This window comes from Gambusia affinis, linkage group LG07 (genome assembly GCF_019740435.1).
Source record: "Gambusia affinis linkage group LG07, SWU_Gaff_1.0, whole genome shotgun sequence".
Classification (NCBI taxonomy): domain Eukaryota; kingdom Metazoa; phylum Chordata; class Actinopteri; order Cyprinodontiformes; family Poeciliidae; genus Gambusia; species Gambusia affinis.
Window position 1 is genome coordinate 1,295,599 of NC_057874.1, and position 23,840 is coordinate 1,319,438.

General features: G+C 39.5%; 1 protein-coding gene across 7 annotated transcripts in view; it reads left to right on the forward strand.

Annotated features, from left to right (window-relative positions):
- Positions 1–16,267: 16,267 nt before the first annotated feature.
- Positions 16,268–23,840, forward strand: part of chl1b (cell adhesion molecule L1-like b) — a 98,845-nt gene continuing 91,272 nt past the window's right edge. For 5 of the 7 annotated variants that reach the window (XM_044122275.1, XM_044122274.1, XM_044122279.1 and 2 more), the window contains exon 1: positions 16,269–16,523. The gene's annotated coding sequence lies outside the window, so the exon portion shown is untranslated. Of the gene's footprint in view, positions 16,524–23,840 lie in introns of all 7 variants that reach the window. The other 2 variants (XM_044122277.1, XM_044122281.1) reach the window with 2 other exon arrangements.

Consider the following 23,840-nt stretch of genomic DNA (forward strand, 5'->3'; position numbering starts at 1 on the left):
CTTCTGGAAAGGAGGTAGTTAGTGCTAGACGAATCTCTTCCGCCACCAGTTTAAACAGATTATCTCCTATAGACTTTGTTCAGGGTAAGACCCGGGTCTTAGAGATTTTCCGGACCTGTTAGACAGAGAACTGGTTCAGTAGTCAGCCCGAGGAGTTGTGAGGAGAGGGCGGGGCTGGCTATTGCGCAGTAACAAACACTACGATAGCAGGTAGCCTGACTAATTTACTGGCTGACATCAAAAGATTGGGGGCAAGGGATAATATTCCCTGCAACAAAAATGTTACCATTAAGGTTATTTATTCAAAAAATGTAGCTTTAATGTAGCTTTAATCTATACAACAACTTCGAAATGACAAAGATTAGCTTTAGATAGCATAAATATTGCTGCAATCTCTAGCTGCATTTCTATTGACATTATCACAAAAATTTGAATTCCGAAAATAAATGTTGTTTAATGGAAACATGTCAATTTTGGAAGAAATTTATGTTTTTGGATAAAATGTTTTTGCGTAAAGATGTGGTTTTTCACCTCTATCAAAATTGGTGTATTTCACAGAACTGTCTTTGAAACTCTATTTTTTATTTTTTATTTTTGCATTACACAAGTCATTTGATCAACCGACAGTTGTTAGCTTCAGAAACCATGAAGAAGATAACAGAAAGTGGTTGAAGATAACAGGAAGTAGTTGAAGAAAACAGGAAGTGGTTGGAGAATGTTGGCATGGCAGGTTTTTCAATGACATGTTTTAGTGAAAACATTTATTTTAATAGTGTTTCTGACTTAATGGAAACACCTTAATTGTTAAATTGTGTTTTGTCAACATTAGTGGAATATCGACTAAATTTTCCAATTGTAATGGAAACACAGCTTTTGATCATTTACAATAGTTGTTCCTCTTATCTTTTAAGTAAAAACAGTTTGATCAGGTTATGCATTTTTGTTTTAAGTATTTACTGTATTATTGCAATACAGTGACACAAACATACATTAACATTGACATTGACATATGGGGAGAATCTCGTAAAAGTCCCAAGCCTAATCTTGACCTAAACAAACATGGAGAAAAACAGATGACCTAGTAATTATTCAAAACTAATAATGTCTTTTCAGTCTTGTGACATATTCTCATTATGTGCACTGGAGAGAGAAATAAGAAGACACAAACTGTTAGACGGGTGATATTCTAAACAGGAAAGAAGAGGGGGCAGAGATGGTGGGGAGGGTTGACTTCATCAGGGCTTGGTGTGAGCACCAAGAGGCCAGACAGAAACTCGATTACTGGGAAATGGAAGTCTGTTGTTGTGTGACTCTGACAGTGTAGTGATGGGTGGAGGGGCTGAGGGGAGGCATGACTCCAAGATGATACCATCAAAGTACTCCTTTATTTTGCCTGATGAGGAAGCGCTGTCCCATCTCCCTGAGCTGCCAGAGGGCATGCTGATCTCATCTGGCTGTCAGACACAATGATGGGAAGGCTTCTTGCTTCCCCCAGAGCCACAAGTAAATGAACGTATTAGTGAATGGACTCTGCATCAGGTCTCACAATGAAACTGGATGAAGTACATTAGCCTTTTTTCAGTTAAACTGACTGGATATATCCTGCGCTATGATAAGACGTGTGCTATCTTTGATGAATCCAAGTTGTGCTACGTCGCTTGGTGCTGGAAATTCAAAGCACTGTTATGAGACACTCCTCGGTGCATTTGGGGGTTGGTTTCAGGGTGTTCTCCCCTCTTGTGCTCCACCCTTGATCCTCAGAGACACAATAGGAATGGCAAAACAGAAAAGACAGCAACTGCTTTGGAGTATTTTTAGAGGCAGATGCAAATAATTGCATTCATAAAAATTTACATAAAAAAGTTTGTTACATATTTGTTGAAACTGTCACCATGTTGTGACAGTTTGCTATGAGACATATGAAAAGATCAGTCTCCTCCACCTCCCTGAGCTACTATTGCCACCTGAAGAAATGCACCGCTACCAACCAAAACCGACCAAACAGAGCCAGTAGGAGGGGCTTAGTGCTGTAACTCAATGTCATGTACTTGCTTCTAATTGTGCTAATAGCAGAGAAGCAACTTAATGTTTCATGAAAACTGTTTAGCCGCCATCATAGTCCAGTTAACACCAGGAGAAGACAGAGCAGCTCAATCCTTTCACAGATGATTTGTCTCATGCCATACTATCACAGCATAGTGACAGTTTCAACAAATACTTAAAAACAATATATTTTTTATAAAAGTTACATACTGCAGCTTTAAGTAATTCAAACCTAAAATAACTTGACAATTTTTATTTATTTGTACATAAACTAAATAGCAAAGACGTGGTAAGTTACATTTGAATAAGCCATTTGGTCAGGACTTTTTCAGGGTGAGCTGTATTCTTAAACTGATCTGAAAGTTTCATTTTCAAGAAGCTTTCTGATTTCTGGTTACATCATCAACAGCTTTATTGTGTTAACCTAGATGCATTAAGAGTCATGATGTCATCCATCCTTTCATTATCTTTTACCCCTGTCTCTATTGGAGTCAGGAGGAATACTGGTCCAGCAGACAGCGGAGCAGAGGGGGGGTCACTCTGGACAGGTCACCAGTCCATCGCAGGTCAGCAGAGCATATTTTAGTTTTCAACAAGTTGTATACATGTTGAAAATTTTCTCTTTGGTTTTTAAATGAGCAGAAAATGAGTAGCTCCCTGACTCTTCACAATCCAAAATCCTCATCACTTTCAAACACTTCAGATTGGATGAGAACTAAACTATGTTCACTTAAAATCTTTTGTTAAACAGAATGTTTTGTTGTACACTGTGGTTTGAGAATAACAGCCAAATAGGGGATGTTTAAATTGTGGGATTTCACGCCGACGGCAGGTCACAGATGCCTGGGTTGTAAACAGACTGCGCCCTGTTGAAGCTAGAAGTGGAGTCTGACACCCTTAAACGCTTTGAGGAGCAACGCCGCCTGGTGAAATAAATCCAAACCTTGACTACTCCACTGCAGCCAGACAGTGCTTAATGAGATGCAGCCGAATTACTAATTGACTTCCCTGGATTCCACGTTGCATACATTGCCATGGTAACTGAACCAGCCATAGCTTTTCTTACTCAAACGAAATAATTATATATTTTTTCCATATCTCCATTTTTTCAGAGTCTGAATGAAAAATTTCCTTTCCGTAATCATCCCAATCTGTTAACTGCTAATCTTATTAAAGAAATAATGAGGTTTAATAAATGTAAGACATGATTAAACAGATTATATCTGCTTGAGGAATTAGTTATAATGGCTCCAACGTATGAGGCATGGAGAGTGAAGCGCTGTGGATAGAGGAGATGCTGTTAGTGCAGGGAGGAGGAGGAAGCGCCTGGATCCCCGCTGACACCAACACGGCCTGTTCTGTTCCCTGTCACAGTGACATAAAGCAGTCCTGAGTCACTGCTGAATCGCCTCCTGAATCCCTCTACTTGGCTGACACCCTGGCCCCCCACCCCACCCCGCTATCCCACAACCCCCCACTCCCTCCACACATCAGATCATGTATCCTAATCAGATGGATAACAAGATCCAGAATGTCTCCTCCTGGGGAACAGACACTTAGGCAATAAGCTGGAGAGCAACATGTTAATTGCACAGAAACATGTGGTGAAAGCAGCGCAACGTTTCTGCAGGTTTCACCAACTCAAATTTAAGACATTATGAGACCTTTTTAAGACCATTATGAATACAATTTAAGATCATATCATGGTCATCATACTTAACGAAATAGCAAAAACTGGAATTGAGAAAATATTTTTAACTTGCATTAATGAAAATGTTAATTAATAGTTAACAGAAACTATTTTGAATTATATTGTGAATTTATAATGCTATTTGCAACATACTAAAAATGTAGATACAATATCCTTTGTTTTTGTGTATATGAATCTTTTGAAATGATGTGAAATAGATTTATTCCCCAACACAAGCAGCTGTCGGCACGTTAATGAACTCCATTCTCCTCCTGGCGGCGCTTAAGCCAGTCCACAAAATGGTCACAGCTAAAGTCCAGCCAACTGAGAAAACATTTGCACTTACCCAAAAAGATAGTTATCTAGCTGGCAAGGGCATATCAGCAGCTAGTTAGCAGTATCTGCAATTGCCTTGAATCACAGAACATAGTGCAGGTTTGCACACCACTCAAAACCCCCAAAACGACATAGAATATACAAGATTAAATAGTCCTGGCATGACAACATTTAAGACCTGTGACGTATTTAAAGTCATCCTAATTTTTGACATGAATAAGACATTTTAAGACTTAAATTCTTACATTTAATGATGCGTGGACACCCTGTAGGGATTTGGCCCAGGCTTCACTGGACAGTTTACAACCTGCATATCATTTCCTCTGTTGAGGAAAAATGTTGTAAACTTGAGTCTTTATGGTTCTCTGATATTTCAAACCGACAGTTTTGGGTTTCTGCGTGTATCCAGGCCCCGTGGCTCTATAAAACAGCTTGTTTTAAAGTGTTAATATTTTCATGCAGGGCAGTGCACTGTGCCCATCCATTGTTTAGAACATTAGATTAATAACAGCAGAAACTGGGCTGCTGGCATCATGTTTTAGTGGCTTTAAGTGCGTAATGTGAGACAGACTCCATTGTCACACTGGTTTCTGTTCTCATGTTGTGAAATAAATACTGCTGCAACAAATATTCAGACACTTTGATCCAAAGTGTCTTAGATGTCAGGAACAAATTGGTGCCAGTGTGGTTTACAGTATTTGACCAGAGGACATTTTGACATGACATGGATTATAAGAATAATACCAAACAGACTTCAAATTGTCCAATGATTACTCAGAATATAGTTTCTAACTGTACTAGAAAGTCAAACAAGTTAAGAAAATCATTAAAGCTTAAGGAAATAAACTTTGACTACAATTGTCTTACTGGATTTTCAGATTTAAAAGCTTTACAGCAGAAGCCAAAACCTGCAGTCTTCCTTATCTCTGTGGTACAGCCAATCAGTGCCAAGGAAAATGAATGCCTCTCCTGGATTGGCTTTGCAAATGCCAGCCAATAGGACATCGAGCCTATAGCTGCTTCAGGTTCCAAAGCCGCATTTTCTATTAAATATTTTAGATTTATTCAATGAAAAATTTTCTGCAAATAATTTGGAGATATTGTTCACAGAAAAATATGCAAATAGGTGACTTAGCAAATATGCAAGGGTACGCAGATATTATTAAGCTGTTACTATTTTATTACAGTGTAAAACATAACTTTAATATTTATATGAAATAATTATACTTGCCAAAATAATTCAATGCAAAACAAGAAAATGTTTAATTCTATATCATTTCTACAACAGAAAAATATCAATAGTATGAATTCCTTTAAAACTTCAGTCTAGAATCTGACATAAGATTCTTCAAGAGTTTTCAAGTTTCAGTCTACAAAAGCTTTTCCTTCAGTTATTGAGACGTTTATGAATAATGTTGGATGTATTTATCCAAATACATATTTGGATAAATATAAATTTTTAAAAGCTAATGTTTTAAACGGTATTACTTATCTTTTGATACGTTGCTGTGTCATTTTCCAAACAACTTTCAGTAGAATCAAAGTCCCTTTAGGTGTAAATTTACCAGTTAACATAGAAATTACACAGGATTTCTATGTTATTTCCATGGTTGTTGTGTAATGTCATATAACTGAGGTGATACATGCAGCATAAAGTATTTAGTCAAACAAAGTGCAAAGTGGATTAATTTTTTCTACCCCCGCTGAACCTTCAGTGGGTGTCACAGATCGAAAGGTTGGAAGAAACTCCATCTGTCTTCCAGTGGCTAAATTAATAACATTAGTTAAATGCCTCTTGTCAATCTTTAGAAGGTCAAGATTAAATAGAGCTCAGCTTGTCATGTTCCGTGTAAGATTTGATTTGAGGCTTTGAGTGTTGGTTGCTAAATAGCTGAAGAAGAAAATGTGGCAGAGATCGATACGTATTCATATTAAATTCTTTGGTTTTTTTGTTTTTAATTATCTAACCAAACAATAAGGGATGCAACTGCATAAACTTGTGATTTATCACTCCACCTAATGCTTCAGACGTTAATGAGAACGTGAGAAGACAATAAAGCAAATGAAGGGGATTATTTCCATTGATTGCAGGTGTGTTTCTCTTTAATTTACCTCAGGGCTAAAGACTTGGTTAGATGGGGTTTGGGGTATAAGCTTATTGATCTGTTGTTGGACCTCACTTTAAAGCCACTTTGCTGGTTATTACCTGTCCTCCCATTCCCTTGTGGGCAGCGTTTGCTCCTGCTACCAAGCTTGCTGCCCCCCCTAGACACACAGACACACACCACACACCCATCTCAAATGGCTCCGTAGGACATTTAATTGAAACAGGCAAAATAACACCACTGTTATCCCGTGGGCCTGATTCTATTAGCATCTTACGTGGCCCCCCTTAGGGAAGCGCAGCCGCAAGCGAAGGGGGTAACACAGACAAAACCAACCATATCTTTGGAACTCCTCTGGGGGATGATCGCATTGCCTGCATGGCTGAGACGGAATGTTTCCCCCATTCCACCAGAGCTGGTGAAAGACATCCTGCTTATCAGGGTCCCGATGATGTTTGTCCAAAATGTCTGTTCACATAGAAATGAATTCACATCCAAACACGGATGGCTGTAGATGGATTTGAGCTTCCACTTGTCTTCAAAGAGACATCGACCTTTTTGGCCTGGTACGAGCGGACAGGCAATTATTTGCATGATCACACAGTCATTGTGTTGCATCCAACCACTGAGAAATTTAATTATCTCATGGTAAATTCTTTCATAGAAGACAAGTAGTGAGCAAGGCCCGTCCTCATTTCCTGCAGTGGTTCATGTCCATCACTGTGTCTATGTGATTGGATTTTTACTCTGTAAGGATTCATGTGTGAAAAACTACGCCTGTTTGCTTGCTTTGACTAATGCACCACATATTAATTATAAGTGGCCACCTTCTGCTGTGTTGATTGCTTGTCTGATTCTCAGAAATAATGGATGATAGAATTGGAGTATGGATTCTGCTGAGCAGTGGAATCAATTGTCTCACCTGAGTAGTCACATAAACAATAGGCTTCAATAGACAGTAACGCTGCTGCACGCCTGTAAGACCCACATACGCCTCATTCGGTGACAGCACTCCACTTTATCAAGTGGGCCGCACTCATATTACTGAAGGAACAAGAGAGTAAAACCTTATTCCCCATTTCCTCCTTTGTTAAATGATTGACGGCCGTCTGGTACCATTCTAACTCAAATCTCATTGCAGCAATATTTGGATTGCTATGGAAACGGCTTTCCACCCAGACATGATGGTGTCTCCCAGCTTTTATTGGGTAACAGGATGCTCCTATACAGTCGCTCTCATAAAGAGGAAATGATTCCACGAAGACATACGATGAAGCTCCACCAACAGAGCAAAGCACAGTCCCTGGGGAGCGAGTGCCTACGCAAAGAGCAACCTGCCACGGTAAAAAAAAGGCCTTCTCCCAGCCGGCTGCTGATATTAATTCCCAATTGAAAGATGTGCCTCCAGCATTTCCTAAGTATGGCTGGGAGGGGAAGCTACCGATGTTCACACACACACACACCCATACACACAGACATGTCTTCTGGTAGAAAAATGGGAGTTGCTCTTGCTTTATTCTCAGCTCCTTGCAGCACGTGTCCTGGTAAGAAGTGGGAGAAAGCCTTCTTGTAATAAATCACAGCTCCCTCCAGATAACACGCCATGCGCTCACTCTACCTCTGTGTCAACTCCCATAATGCTTCTGTGCAGTGTAGCCTACAGCGTGCAGAAAATCACAAATAACTCTGAATAATTTTCTTCCCGACTTGTTTTTGGAGGAAACCTTTATGCAATAACAGTATTGCTTTTGACATAAATTTGAGATAAATGTAACTAAATTCATTCCTCGCCTATGAATATACCACCAATTCACAACATGCCATCTGAAAGCCTTTTACAATACAAACAGATCCCATTTTAATACAGAGTGGTGGTGGGCACTCTTCTACTAATAGTGGAGCAAATAATTTTTAGTGCTTTAGTGTTTTGGCTAACTTTAAAAAATGTTTAGTTCACTTAGCTTACCCTAAATACACTTTTCTAGATAAATTTTAAACCTCATATTTACTTGGCTGTTTTATAAGCTTTTAATTGAAAAAAGTGAGACATCTCTGTTGAAGTTATGGACTGTTGAATATTGAATGATGTTAATATCCATGCTCTTATTTTAAAGTGGGTAAAGACTGGTCAGTTTCCTCTCCTCTCGTTCTTTTTTCTCCCCAATAACTTTATTTTAATCAAATCATACAGGAGCAAAATATAACTAGTGAACATTAGTAGGCCTGGTAGAACATGTAAAATGTAATGTCAGAATTAATTTAGTTCTCCAGGGTTGTAGTCTTTCAAGGGTAGATATAATTTGAATTGAAGTTAGCACTGTAGCACTAGCTTTTAGTAATTATTTGTTTGTGAGTACAGCAGATGTGTGTGCAACTTGAATACGGCCTTTGAACTCTCACTGGTTGCCATGGTTACCCAGACATTTAGTTGTTTTAGCAATGTTGTCAGCAATACAAGTGTTCATCACAGCGTGATAAAATAAGTTATTCTACCAAATTAACATTAGTGGATGAGATGCAAATTAATAACCCATAAGCAGCTTTAGTGTTAATGCAACTAACGTTTTGGCTATCGGTGCCCACCACTGGAGAAATATATAATCAAATCAGTTACATTATGTTGATGGAATACCAGGCAAATACATTTTGTTACATTCAGGTTATTAATGAAATACAGTCAAAAAAGAAGTGCAGCATAAAATTTAGTGATTGTTTTCGCAATATACCATAATGCACAATATTATTTGTCTCCAATCTTAGATGGATAGTGCCTCATTTGTTTTGGTTCTGTATTTCCTTTAATTAAATACAGAACTTTTTCAGTTTTGGACTTAATCAGACTTTCAGTTTGACATATGACACTATTTAGGATACAGAGGATATACATTTTCAAAATGTCTTACTTAATGGATTTTAGCAGTACATAGTTGGCAGGCCTAAGGTCTGCACTATTTAGATTGAATGAAAAGAAAGCCAGTATTTGGCATTCATTCAGTGCCTGTGTTGCCCCAAATAACATCCTTGGAAGACCCAATAAAATCAGTTTCACCAGAATTTATTGTGATCTGTCAGTAAACCTGACAACAAATTTACAATCAGAAATGTTTGAACTGGGAGCAGACTAGAGTTTTTTTATTGCAAGTTGCAATAAATTTATTAAACATCAGCAATATTTAAAGTGCCCCCACCTCTGTGTGTGTTTCCAGGGTTAAAAGTGCAGCATGCTCACCCACCACTAACTAAAGGTTGTCTTTGATAATGTGTGCAATTAAAAATAAAATTTTTCCTCCATTTGGTGGGTCCGGGTTGAGCTGTGTGCCTCCTTTCATTTCTGCTTAACCAATTCATATTGACTTTGCAAGCAGAGCCACTAACTGAATGCTCTCCAGTTTATTTATTTTTTATTCTGAATTTTAATAAATCCAAAGTAATTTAATTCTACATCTCCTTCTGCAGTGGCTTCTGGGGACACCAGCTGACTTAAGTGGCCCATATTACAAATAATGAAACCACCAACTGAGCTACAAGAGGATGGGGGAGGAGCAGCTGAAGGAGTTTCGGGGCCCACTGCTGCGATACAAGGTACAAAAACCTTGTTTATACCCCCACTGTGAGGAAAGAAAAACACATGTTGGCTGTTCTCTTTGTGTAGGTGTGAAATGACAGTACAAATGAAACCTAACTTATTGAATCATCGCCTTAGTATTCCCTTAAAGCAAACATCCGCAACAAGAGAAAACAAATGATCCAAACTGGAATGAACGAACAGGTTAAATCTTTTGGGAAGACGTTGAATTCCACTTTAAATAAATAAAACACTGGCCAGCATTGTTATGAGCTCTTGACAACATAATCCATCTTCATTTTTGATGAAAGCCTATAGGCTGTCTCATATAGAGCAGGCGAGGCAGCACACAGGCTGCATATTTACTTCCAGCTCATTTATTCTCATTATGCAGCTCTGAGAACGTAAATGAGGGGATTTCTGCCCCACAGTGATATTCACAGTGATATTTGAAGAAGCAGAAGGAGAGAGAGGAAGAGCAGGGAGAGAGATGGGGGGGTGGGGGTGATGCATCAGACGGAAGAGGAGCAACGGGGGGTGCATGCCGTCATGCTCTGCCCATGAACTTTGACACCTTTGACAGAGGTACCCTCTGTTTTCAGTCCCCTTGTTGACGGCACCAGCTCATTCTTTTCCCCCTTGTTCAGTCTCCGTTGGAAATGTCACCACCCCCCTCACATAATGAGACCCTGCCCTGTCTAGTTGAGATAGATACACAAATCTGAAACTTTGTTTTACGTCTGTGCAGTAATTAGGGTTTCCAGCACCTCAATACTTGAGAAACGCTCCTGAGTCAGTGTGAGGTATTACCGTAGTTATTCTAAAAACAAAGCTGTCCTTGTTATCATTTTTCAAACTCAGATATTTTTTCTGATTAATTTAGTAGCTGCATTTCCACTAACCACAAAAGAGTGCAAATTAAGATAAAAAAAATAAGTTTCAGTTTCAGAAAAAATTGTTTTTTGATAAAACGTTTATGTGCTAGGATGAGGTGGTTTCTCTGCCATTTTGCAATTGGTTTATTTTGCAAAACTGCAATGGAAACTCTTAACAGAATTACTGAATTACGAGGGGGGCAGTTAGTCACAGAAAACGTCTGTTGTTCTAAGCCAAGAATCTGCTGACGGTAATGACCAGAGCGTTGTGGAGAGCCTGTGTCTTGTCAGTGTGTGGCGTACCGTTGGCACTCTCCAACTCTTTGACATTTTTCAGGGTCACTGAGTGAAAGAGGTCATTTGGATTGGCTGTGTGCAATGACAAATTAGTGCAATAGAAATGATGTGGCTGATACGTACACAAACTTCCAAAACCTCTTGTACATTGCAATTTTCTTCTTCCCAAAATAGGAACACAACAATAAGGAATTTAAATAACAGCTAATAACTGATTTATTGTCAAAGTATTTATTTGATCAACATTAGAAAGGGGAAGAAAAGGCTTTGTTCCCTTAATCTTTTAATAATTAAAGGAAGAAAATGATCCAACACAATAATAATTCAAGATCTTGTTCAATCATGAATTAACTGTGATTTACTTTTTTTATTCACAATCTCTAAATACTCCCAGATTGGCATCCAGGATTAATACATCACTTAAATCAGGGGTGTCAAAGTCAAATGGACGGAGGGCCAAATAAAAAATTTAGCTACAAGCCGAGGGCCGGACTGATCGAATGTTCATTGAGATTTTTTTAAATGACGCATTTGGTCTAGTGCAGCGGACCGGCCCAAGCCTTCGTAAATTTCCTGCGGACCGGGGGGGCGGGGGAATGCGTGCGTTGTGAGGATCGAACGGGGGGGGGGGATGCGTGCGTTGTGAGGATCGAAGGGGTGCATCTCGCATTTTTTCAGACGGGGTGCCGGCTTGCTGCGGGCCGGTTCTAATAATAAATCAAGATCATCCCAGGGGCCGTAGAAAATCTTCTCGCGGGCCGGATGTGGCCCGCGGGCCTTGACTCTGACATATGTGACTTAAATGAACCTTAAGTAACCTCCATGTCTGACAACATGGAGCTGACTAATTGATCTTCAGAAAGAACACACCGTGCCCCAATTTAAAGACGTTCAAGAACAGGCGACAGTGGAAGTCACTGCAGTCACCTGTCAATCTGGAAAGGGTTACAAAGCCATTTCTAAAACTTTGGGATTCCTGTGAACCACACTAAAAATCATTATCCACAACTGTAGAACACCTGGAATGGTGGAGAACTTCTGTAGAAGTGACTGACCAGCTAAAACATTCTGCAGGACTGCACAACTTCTAAAGGACTGCGAGTCTCATGGTTCCGTCAAGCGCAGTGTTCAGTATTTAATACTAACGCCTCGTTTCCACTGACTAGGACTGTAAGAGTTGGTGTGCTTCAGAATGCTATTTCATGGTCTGGCATATTCAGGAGAACTTTTCCTCTGTCAGTTGTGATCATCCAGATGTTCAAAGTAGCATCATTGTAGCTGGATGACAAATGATGTGTTAGTGTGCATCATGGTTACATTTACCTTTCCAAAGCATCAAGGTGATCCCCTAGACTTTTTAGAAAAATATTGCATGAACTCATTAGACAAAACTGGAACTTTTTGGAAGGTGGGTCATGTTATATCTGACATAATATTAATAAATTATGTTGGTATGAAAAAGAACATCATACCAACAGCCAGACATAGTGTAATGGTCCTGGGCTGCCTGGGTGCTTCAGAAACTGAACTACTTGCTGTGAATGTTGAAGCCATTCATTCACAAGAAAATCCTAAAGGAGAATGTCTGAATAATAGTTTAAGACATCATGTTGAAGCAGACAATTCCAAAACCCATATATATTTTCCTTTCATAAATAATTTTATTCAGCCTTTGATAAAAACCTGGACTGGTTTACAATCATCTACCTTTACAAAAAGCAAAGTTACAGGAGATTTTATCTAGGATAGAGCTCTGTCAAGATAAAGGCTTCTACATGCAACCCTACTGCACTACTTAGAGACATGGACAACAGACGACATTGTTGGTACATTAAATACTAATGGAGAAATATGCAGGTTTAGTTATGTCCCATATTCCTCTAATTGTTGTTGAAACCCTAAATGATAGTATTGGGTGGTTTGCTATTTTATCCTGACTGATACCTTTGCTCAATGTATGCCTTGATTTGTGATCATGTCATTAATTGCGTGCTTATGATGACTCCTTAAAACTTATTCATTAGTTGCTTTTGCAATTGTAAGAGACTGATCAATTTGAATGACAATGGTTAATTTATGATAAATTAAATTAGCTGAGCCTAAAACTGATGGTGTTTTCCATAGATTGAAAATGATTCCCACACACAAATCTAGGAAAGTATCCATCTGTTTTACAGATGATGCCACATTGTAGTGAGTACTTAAAAACACAACTGAGAACCAAGTCACTCAGACTAACGGCTTTAATAATGAAACAGGAGGAAAGGGTACACTTGTAAACACATGAGTAATTACAGAACATAAACAAACTCAATAGATATTGACAGAAATGTTCACCATAAACAGTCTGAATTGCTTGCCTTGAGGTATCGTTAGGTTTGCCTTTCAACTGCAACAAACCCCAAGGCTTCTCACATTTTCATTTAAATTTTGTTCAATGTTTTCAAATTATAGCCTGTGACATGTGCTTTTTAATGCTGCTTTAAGCCTTTATGTGCAAACAAAGACAGAATACCATGGTGACAGCAGGAAAACAGGAACCGGCCTAATCAGTTTACATATAAGTACACCTCTTTTAACCGGCCCTCCTACAGGTTAGCTGAGAACAAGACCTTAAGTCACTGTATCTCATTTAACACTTACAGCCGAGCCAGATTCACACTGAGTAGGAAAGAAGCAGATGTTCCACAAATCTAATTAGATTTGATAAGAGCACCCGCTGCAGCACGGTGCACCTCGCAGAGGTATCGTGTTCCATTCGTTGCTCTGTCTAACCATTGTGTAATCCACTCAGTGCAATTATGATGACCTAAATCAAGTTATTTGGATTCAGTTCAGTCTGTTCATTTCCTTTCTTTGGGAACACAGAGCTCTCAAGGCTTTTCTTTTTGGTAACATCCAGATGAAGATGATTCCAAGGGAGGAAGAAAACCAGGACATTTCCAGTTAGCTTTTAACCTTAGCCCTGTTGCAGATTTACACCTTCTGAGAGTATAGAGTGTACATATTAAATACGGTTTCCTGCCAAGGAAGCATAACCCATTCATTTCAGACATTGGATCCATTACCACTCACCACACAATTGTGCAATTTAACATTTAAAAAATAAATTAACTTAAAGGAAATACGCTGATTTTGAAAAATTAATTTTTCGATAAAGTTTTGTTGCTAGGATGAGGTGATTTTTTTTTTGACTATCAAAACTGGTTCATTTTGCAAAGCTGCAATGATAACACTTTAATCTCATCACACAAGTCATATGATCAACAACTAGATTTTGCCACTGGCACAAAATATAAAGAAGAAGAAAAAGAGAAGTAGTTGGAATTTGATGGAGCAGCATGTTTTTTAATGATTTAATGTGTGAACAAACCTGTTCACTTGCGATTTTAGTTTAATTTCTTATTTAATGGAATTGCTAAATTTTGTGTTTTGACATTAGCGTAATAAAGACAGAATTTTGCGCACATTTGAAATGGAAACACAGCTAATGTTAGCCTGTGTCATGTATTACCAGTTTACATGTACATGTTTGAGCCTCTTCTGACCCTATGTGAATTAGCACAAAATTAGCCTTATCACTTAACCACAGGATAATCAATTCTTCTATCAGTTGAAAGCTTTTTCCATTTCCAAGCTCAAATCAGGAGACTTCCTGTCTTACATATATATCTCAAACAACCCGATGAGTCAAAGATGACCGATAGCAAGCTCTTCTACATTCCTGGCACTGGCCAGGAAGCTCTTCGCACCTTGTCATTTCCCAGGTTGGAGATCGGCCACATCTCTGACCTGAGTCTGAGGTTATTGGATAAATTGATTTCTTGCTGACCTTTCCTCCATGCTCCGCTGATGCAAAGAGTTTCTAATGATCCCGAACTGTCAGAGGTGCTGAAATCACAGATCCCAACAGACACCATTAGTGTGCAATACTGGCACTGGCTGTGGGATCAAAGCAGTGGAGTCCCCTTGATATACACCAGGCTGACAGCACAAGAGCACCTGTTAATGTGCCGCAATCCGTCATTTGCAAAAAGTGAAACCACAGACTGAGGCTAATGATACGACTTTGTGCTAAGGTTTTAGATGATTGATGAGTTTTTCTTTCCCATTACCTACTCCTCGCTACTAAAACAAAAGAACAGTCCTACGAGTTAAAATGTACATTTTGTTCAACGTTTTATCATGTTTTACTTAAATGTTTTGTTGCACTTATGTTTAACAGAATGAATCACTTTTAGACAGTAAGCTGACATTGTCACGTCTTTCTCTTAGAGATTTAATTCCATAAAACAGGTGCTTTTCATACAATAAAAAAAGGGAAATAGTTTTCAGTTCTTATTTTAGAGCAGTGGAACAGACATCTGAACGGGGATCAGTTCTAGTTCTGATTTTCGGTCTCTTTAGATTTTGAGATGTGAAACATTTTGAAAGGACAAAAATGACAGATTTCTTTGTTTTTCTACAGCTTCCAATGTCCAAACAGTCTTTGTCCTCACATTTTAGAAAATGAATGGAGAAAAAAAATTATTAAAATGTTTATTCAGGGAATATCTTAAGAGAGGCTTAAGATAAAAAGAAGATGGCTTTTAATCAAAAACATAAAAATGTTCTTAAATACTGTTTAAACAGTATTTAAGAACAAATACTGAGAAACAGTATTTAAGAACTGTTTTGAACACTACTTAAATACTGTTCAAACAGAACAGTATTTAAGTAGATGTCAGTTTCACGTATTACCTGACAAAATCAAGCCTTAAATTATTTTATTGGGTTTTTATTTGACACACCAAGTTAGAAAATGGATGGATAGTGTATTTATTATTTTTATGTTATCTAGGTCTATGAAAACCTTGCAAAATACATTCAATGGCACAATGTGGAAAAAGTTGAAGGGGTATAAATACTTTTATTAAGCATAATAATCAAAAGCCATCATGTGGACATATTAGTGTTACAGGTGCTGCTGTTACTCTAGTGTGAAGCACGGAAATTCGTTCAATTCTGCGCAGGGAAACATTAAATTGCCTACTGATGTAGGAAATTGAAACGTTTTTGACTCTTCTCCATGTTTGAACAACATCCTCACCAGCAGAGTTTAGTCCCCGTCCCTCCTCTCCGCCTCCACCCTTTGAAACCTGCTCTCTGTGAAGCCTGGGAATAATGTCAGTCACAGTTTTTGGGGGGTCTGGACAGAAAGAGGTGGGGGTGCTTTAACCCGGTCACAACGCGGGGAAGTTGTGTTACTGCGTTGCCATGGGGTTTTGTGAAACCTATTGACTGCGATAGGGTCCCTGCTTTTCTTCTGAGTCTGTCTTTGTTGAAGGAGGAGGAAGAGACCCCTATTACTTTTTTTGCTTCCCCCACCAAGTCTCGCGGAGGCGCGTGAGGAGGCAAGAGGAGAGAGGAGGAGGAGAAACGAAAGGAGCAGCCGCATCCAGGAAAGGTGGAGAGGGAGGAGGAGGAGGAGAAACGGAGCTGCTCCGGTTAAGACCAACAGCGAAACGAAGAGGCTCTACGTTTTCACCGGTTACACCTCCAATCTCTTTCTTCCGGCGGTGGATGCAAATCAACTTTGGAAAGAAAGGCTGCGGTATGAGTTGCACCTGAGGGTGAGTTTTTAGCACTGTCTAAAACCCTCCTTGTTGAGAGTTGTTGATTTTATAGCATGTGAATATCGCTGATTTGAACACGCAGGTATTTGGTACCACTACTGGAGCGGGCGAAGCACCTGCGTTTGTTTCATTCTGGCAGGTGTCGGCTATGTTAATTTTTTAAAAAGGGGGCAACTGAGGTAGTGAGTCGTATTTTGGGAAACGGTTTTTTGAACTCCTTTTTAATATTTTTATGATTTGACTATAAAGTGCGTAAAAAGTAGCGGGGAAACAAGGTTAAGGTATCTTTTATCATTTTCCCGATAAGTAAAATGACAGTAACGAAAAAACTCTGAAGCTGATTTTGAATTTTATATATTTTAGAAAAAATGTATGACTGATATTTTTCCGACTTAAATGTATTTAATTTTATTTTAGTTATTATGACAAGTAATGATAAGAAATCATGCTATGGGAATTTCGTCTCTTTACTGAGATTCAGATCATTCGGCTAAGCAGGGGAAGAGTCGGCGGTTCTCTCTTCTCATAAGCGGCTTTCCACTGCTTCCAGTAGTACCGTTTCTAGACACTGTGGTTCATATCTGCCTATTTACTACTCTTGCGTGTATTTTTTCACAGTAAAAATTAACAGTATGAGGTTGCAAATCAAGTAGCAAGTTCTTCATTTATTTGTTTTTCTTCATTTGTTCTTCAGGTTTTTGTCATAACAATGACAAAATATGTTAATGCTGTAAATGTTAAGACCATACTTAGAAATAGGTAAAAAAAAAAAAAAAAAATTGATGAAATTCCACTTTATGTTGACATTGTACCCCTGGTACATTTATACTCTAGGTCACTTGTTACTTTGTAGTTTGGCAGATAAAACAATAAGTGCTTGCAGGAAGTACTCACCCTCTTGGTTATTTTACCCTTCTCACTGTTTTTACGAATCAATAATGATTACAAAAAAAATGGCTTCTTTGACAAAAAATGTTTTTTTACCCCCCTTCAAGTCAGTATTTAGAAGACGCACTTTTGGTCATTTCAGTTTTCCTCCATTGATCTTTTCAAAGCTGTTCAGGTTCTGACAGGTTGCATGGAAATATTCTTTGAACAGCTCTATTAAAGTTCTGCCACAAATTCTATATTGAATTGAGGTGTCTGCTTTGACTAGGCCACTCCAGAGCATTCTCCTTATTGTCTTGAAACAATTTCTGTGTAGCTTTAGCTGGATGCTTCAGGTCGATGTCTGGCTGGATAATAAATGTTCTTATGGGTGAATGGACCTTCCAGACACAATCACTCACTACACTCAGGTGATCTCCATCCGACCTGTGTTAATTGGGGTAAAACACTTTAAAGGGAAATAATATTTATTCAGGCACTCATTTTTGGTTATATATTTATTTAATTGCCCTTATTTAGTAAAAATCAGTTTTATATTGACAATAAAGGATGTTTGTTGTCTTTTTTGTTCAAAAAAAGCACAAATTGTTGATCATGACTAATTTATAAAAGCAACAAAAGGAATAAAACATCCAACGGGTGAATACTTTCTATTGGGACTACATCTATATCCCTTGATTCCATCCATTTAGATTTATACACCAATGCCAAGTCCCACACCTCTATTTTTATTGAAGTTGTCATGCCTGTGCTTGAAAAGATGGTAGTAATAAAATAACACAATATTTCATCATTCGAAGGTTTCAATCAACGATCAAAACTGTTCTTGTTGTCTCTCCAGTATCTCCTCTGTTTTTTGGTGTGAGTGATGTATTGTCCCAGAATTAGTCTTAATATGTTGCTCTAACATAGGTGAACTCATGCCAGTGTTGTCATGTTTCCTTTTTGTTTTGACATAAATTGTTGAGAAATTGGCTCGTAACAGATTTATTGGTGTTCCTAGTTAAACATGGGGGAGCAAACCCTACAGAAGAAAATGACTGTTACTCTACAAACTTAGTGCTTCGCTTTGAAGCTGGCTGCAGAAAATGAAACTGCAAAGTCTGTATGCCATGCAACTGGCAAACTTAACTACAGTACAGCAACAGCAGGTAGCAGAGGTCAGGATTTGTTAGAGAGTCCACAAAAAAAAAAAAATCCTGGATTGGGAGTCTGGCTTGATACTGTGGATCATTAGCACTGAATCATAGTAAGGCTGTGTGGATACACTATATAATTTGCAGGCTCTTTGTAAACAGTAATGGTCTGCAAAGACACAGCTAGGTGATTAGTACATATTAATAAATATGACTCAATTTATATAAATATACAAAGTGCAATATTTAACTGTTAAACTAGTTAGAACAAGTCAGGCTCACAAATATGCTTATAACAAATATCTATACTCCAGCTTTTGGTTCATGTATTCATCTTCAGTCAATCTAATAATGAACTCTCACCTTCTGCAGACATTCATAGCTTGTGTCCACATTAGCGACAGGATTTAACACCTTTGTTCGTCACACACAGAAACATGTACCAGCTACGTGCCGCCATGATGAGCTTCACCACCCATTTGTTGAGACTGGGATGATGAGATATACATTTTCCAGTTCGTCCATAAAGTTAAACTTGCGTTAATTATCTTATGCGCAGCCGCCCGCAGTTTTCAGTCTATCCACTCACCTGTATAAATACACCTGCAGTGCTCTTCCCCGCCGTTCGCTCTGAACCACCGCCAGGCAGCAGCTCCTGGAGAAGAAAGGCTGCCGTACTCCAGGCATCACTCCAGTCATTTTAAGGATGCTTATTGATCCCCCAAAAAATGACAAAGACCCAGACATTATCGTGAATCAATAAAATCTCCCCAAGCCGAACGTGGACGTTAAAACTGGACATTTTGCTGCTAACACTTAGCTTTCATCAACCACTCAGGCGGAAGTGAGAGCGTTGTGCAACGCAAGTAATAACCCGGCTGGAACATAAAATAATAAAACATAACTTAACAAAACTTTGAGGCAGATAAATTTTCCTCAAGGAATTCTAATATTCCATGTACTCAAATCACTTGGGGAATTGTTTCAGCCCTAAATGAGACGTCTGTCTATCAGCTATAAGAGTGTGCTTTTAGAGTGGCCTGAGATAAGACACAATGTTGAGATTCACTGCTTTGCACTGGATAGTGGTGTCCAGGTTTACACACATGTAGTCCAATTCCAGCAGATCTTCTGCTGTGCTGTGAATTTATCACAAATTTCATAGTGTGATACAAAATATCCTCAAAAGTCAAAATATGTTTACAGGCAAACTCCACTCTCTCAGCCCTCCAAGATGTTTCCATGATTAAATTACCTGAGCTTTCCTGAATCCCACTGCACACTTGAGGAAACAGCTCGTCCTCAAAGGCGTCAATGACTGAGCGTAAACATGCCTGCCAACAGATTACGATGAGTGATGAGAGTTAAATCTGTGTGATTAAAATCGCATTAGAGTGACATTTAAATCAGAGACCTGGTAGCGCTTATCAGTGGATTCTGTAATCGATGGGATGTGGATGGAAAATTTGTTAGCTATTTCTGATGGGCTTTAACAAACACCCCCACTCTCTCATATGGTCGATGGAGAGATTCCCCTTGTTATGAATATTAATAAGGTATGGAAATGCATGTATGGAGCTAAGTGTTTTGTTTCCTCACTGCTGTTTTTTGGTGTCTCTGTGCAGACATCTGCCTTTGAAGGAATCCCAGAAAACAGCAGTGCTCTGTAGTTTACTCCTAATTCGGTATTTGTATTCTCTTTGATGCTTTTTCGGTTTGCTTCAAAAGCAACTTTCAACTTGGCCTATATTGTCACATAAGAAAGCAGAAAATCTCCTAGTAAACATGCCACCAAATGAAAACTTCTTCAGCTGGTGCTTTGGGTGCCTGGTGATGTTAAACACTAAGATCATGTGAAGTGGAGGACACTCTGAGTTCTTTTGTCTTCCTTTTATGAAGTGTCCAATTCAGACCAGCGGGTGTGGGGTGCCCGAAAGCACATAGGTCCTCCAAAGTCCATTATCACCCATCAGGTGAGCAGAGGAAGCCTAAATTTAATTTCTAGGCCAAAGACAACAACCTCTAATAGCACTTGTTATCACACGTGGACTCCTGCCTCCCCCCTCTGAATTCAGGCCAGTAGCGCTTTGTGTCCAGAAGTAGGTCGAATGCTTCTCACCAAAGCACATTTGAACCAGAGCCAGTAATTGGACAAGCAATGTGTCGAGCATCTCTCAGCCCGTTCCATGTCAGGCAGTGCCACTTAATATGCAGCTCCAACCTGCCGCATTTCATGGACCCTTTTTCATCCCTTTTAATCATCCGTTTAATCATTTGGATTTCAACACAGCAGCAAACAGAACATCCGTTGTGGCCGGAGTCATACAGATTCTCAATCAGGATTCAGCTGACTGAGCGTTCCAACTCTAAGGGGACACCTGGACTTTCTCTTGCCCCTCACGTAGATGTTTTAAGGAGTAAAATATACAAAGCCAGTTGTCTTTTTAGAAACTGTAAGAGTGCCAAATCGTAACACTCAAAGAGAACACAGAATCTGTTCCTCCACAGCTACATACCTGTACCTTTTAGATTCTCCAATACAGCAATCAGGCCTCTGCTGCACCTGACAAGGTCTGGAGGAGGTAATTCAGCCATTAAATTCAGCTGTAAATTCAGCTGTATATTGTGTGTATTTCATTCCTATAAAATACATTCAAGTTTGTAACTGTAATGTGGCAGAATGTGACCAAATTGTCCTTGTAGACTGAAGTTCCAGACCCCAATTTAAAAGCATTTCATCGTATCTGTGGGACTATCTTAAGGGTTGTTGGCCCACTGGAAGTGGAACCTCCGTCCCACTGTCTCAAGTGTTTCGTAAGCTGTAACAGGTTTGCTTCAGTGGTTACCCTAGAAGTACACTCATCAGCTCTGCTGCTTCTATTGTAGAAAGAACTCCCACAATCTAGAAGTGTATTTTTACAGGACCCTGTTGTACATCTGCTTGCCCAGGTGTATGCTTGCCTTACAGCGTCAGTGTTTAAGCCGATGGGGCGCGTTCTCTTTTACTGTCCCGATTGCAGCGTGTGGGGGTCGAGAGTTGGAAGAAAGAAAGAAACAAAGTGCTCTTTGTTGGTAGCCACAGGCAGCACAGGCAGACCTGATATGGAACACAGGAGAGCCAAAGATGCACTCCGTCTCAATCGAATTGAGAAATAAACACGTTCTCTGGTTGAATATTTGCTATATCTCCTGCTTTACTGTCTTCATACTGCAACAGATACATCTCTTATCAGCCGCAGGAATCTAATTTCAGGTTGTAATCTAGCTTGTCGGATAAAATCTGGAGTATCAGATGGGTTTTAGAGACTAGAGAATCCTCTCTGCCCACAGTGAGCGTCAACTTACCTGCACTATCAGACTAATTGTCCATCTAAGCAGCCACCCTATCAGGAGTGCTGGTGCTGTCTGTGAGGGAAGTCAACCTTGAAGGTGAGGCATGTATGTCTCAAAGGCACAGTGCCTAGCAATTGCCCAGGCCCTAATTCATGTTCAGCTCAGGCTCCAGCGCTAGAAGCAATTACAAGGAGGACCGGTGCTCCTGGTGCTGCAGGCGGAGTAGGGGGTGCCGCACCTCAACCGTACCGGAGCCCTCCTCTTTCATGTCTGTCATCGATGACAGCTGGAAGGGGCACGATTTTACACAGTGTGTTTGGTTACATGAAATATTCATGCCTACTCTCTGGCGATATACATATATTAATTCACCAGATTTATTTTAAGCGTACCTGTGAGGAGCCTGATTCCTTCCACTAAAGAAAAAGATAAGAAGTGCTGATTACTAGAATCAAGGTTTATTTCTTATTTAACAGGTCAGTGCATCATCGAGGGAAAATGTAGCTGGCATGATCTACGGCTCGGCGCTGTGCACGGATAATTAACCTGGACAGTCAGGACAGAAGGACAAACCTGTGGTGTGGTCAGTGTTATCTGGTACGCTCAGCGCTTCTCCCAGCAGCTCGAGGGAGGAAGGAGCCAGGAGCCTGAGCTGACGGAGTGTTATGCATGCATCCCTGCATCTCTTAGGGTGTAGCTCTGCTTGTCATTCTTCTCTTTCTTTGCTATCAGAGGTTGTGTTTTCATGGATCATTTTCTACTGGTATTTTCTACTAACTATTGAAGACATATGGAACGCATTAAAAGCTATGTAAAAAAAATTAACAAGTTAAAGTACTGGCCCTACTTATAATTCTTGAAAACACTCAAAGTAGAAGCCAAGAAGATAGGAAACTCAGAACCACCAACGGAAAAATACAATCAGTAGATCTCTACTTCCAGTCCGCCCATGTTGTTTGCCATTTCTTTGTGCTTAAATATCTCAAAACCAAAAAGAAGACAAAAAAGCAACAAAGAGAGTGCCTTGTTCTGATTTTGTCCTAGTGACTGTGTTCCACTTGTTGTGTTCTAATCCCAGCCTCCAGGCTGCTTTTCAGAAACATTTCCCCTCCTTTGTGGCAGTCGCTGTGAAGGCTGTGATATGTGGTGCTATTTCGCTTCATCTCGCTTTGAAATTGTAGTCTTTATGTTTAATTAATCATCTGAGATTAGGCTTACATGAAAACCATGAGCAATAATGAGGACCAATGAATGGAGCTTTTATGAGTGGGTAACCGCAATCCCATGATGGACTGCTGTCAGCTTCAAGCTCATTCTCCAAACTGGCTGTCCTGGTTTTGGCTAGTCAGCACAGAATTATAATACCTCTGTTGGGCCGGTGTACATATCCTCTGCCTTCCCTGCTCATATATTGAAACATTGACACAAGCATGAGATTCTCAAAGGAACAACACGCTTGACAGTTATACCTTAAAGAGGGAAGAGTTATTGCCCTTTAGTCAGTGGGTAACATGGGTGATTTCCATTTCTATTGGAGCCTTGGTTTGGAATAATTCATGCATCCAGAGGTGAAATGAACAAAGATCACCAGCGCAAAAGTGACAAATGAAGAGAATGGAACAGAGGAGCATGCTATCTCTGGCTTTGTGTCCAATGAAGGGTATTGTGCATGGCTGCATGGATAAGGTTACTGGAGGACCCTTGGGAGATCAAAGTGAAGGGCGCCAAGAGGAGCATTTTGACAGGCAGGGGACACAGAAGACAGCACTGTGAAGAAATTAAACATACCCAGCGCTGCAGAGCTGGGATATTTACTAGTAAAATTGCTTCTTTCAATGCAACAACATCCACACATAGTTGTTATTTCAATAAATGGCCCAGGAAAATACAGCGGCAGATGACTGAAACCGACAAAAACCATTGCTGCGGACCTTAGTCAGTTTGACTGTTGTTCAAG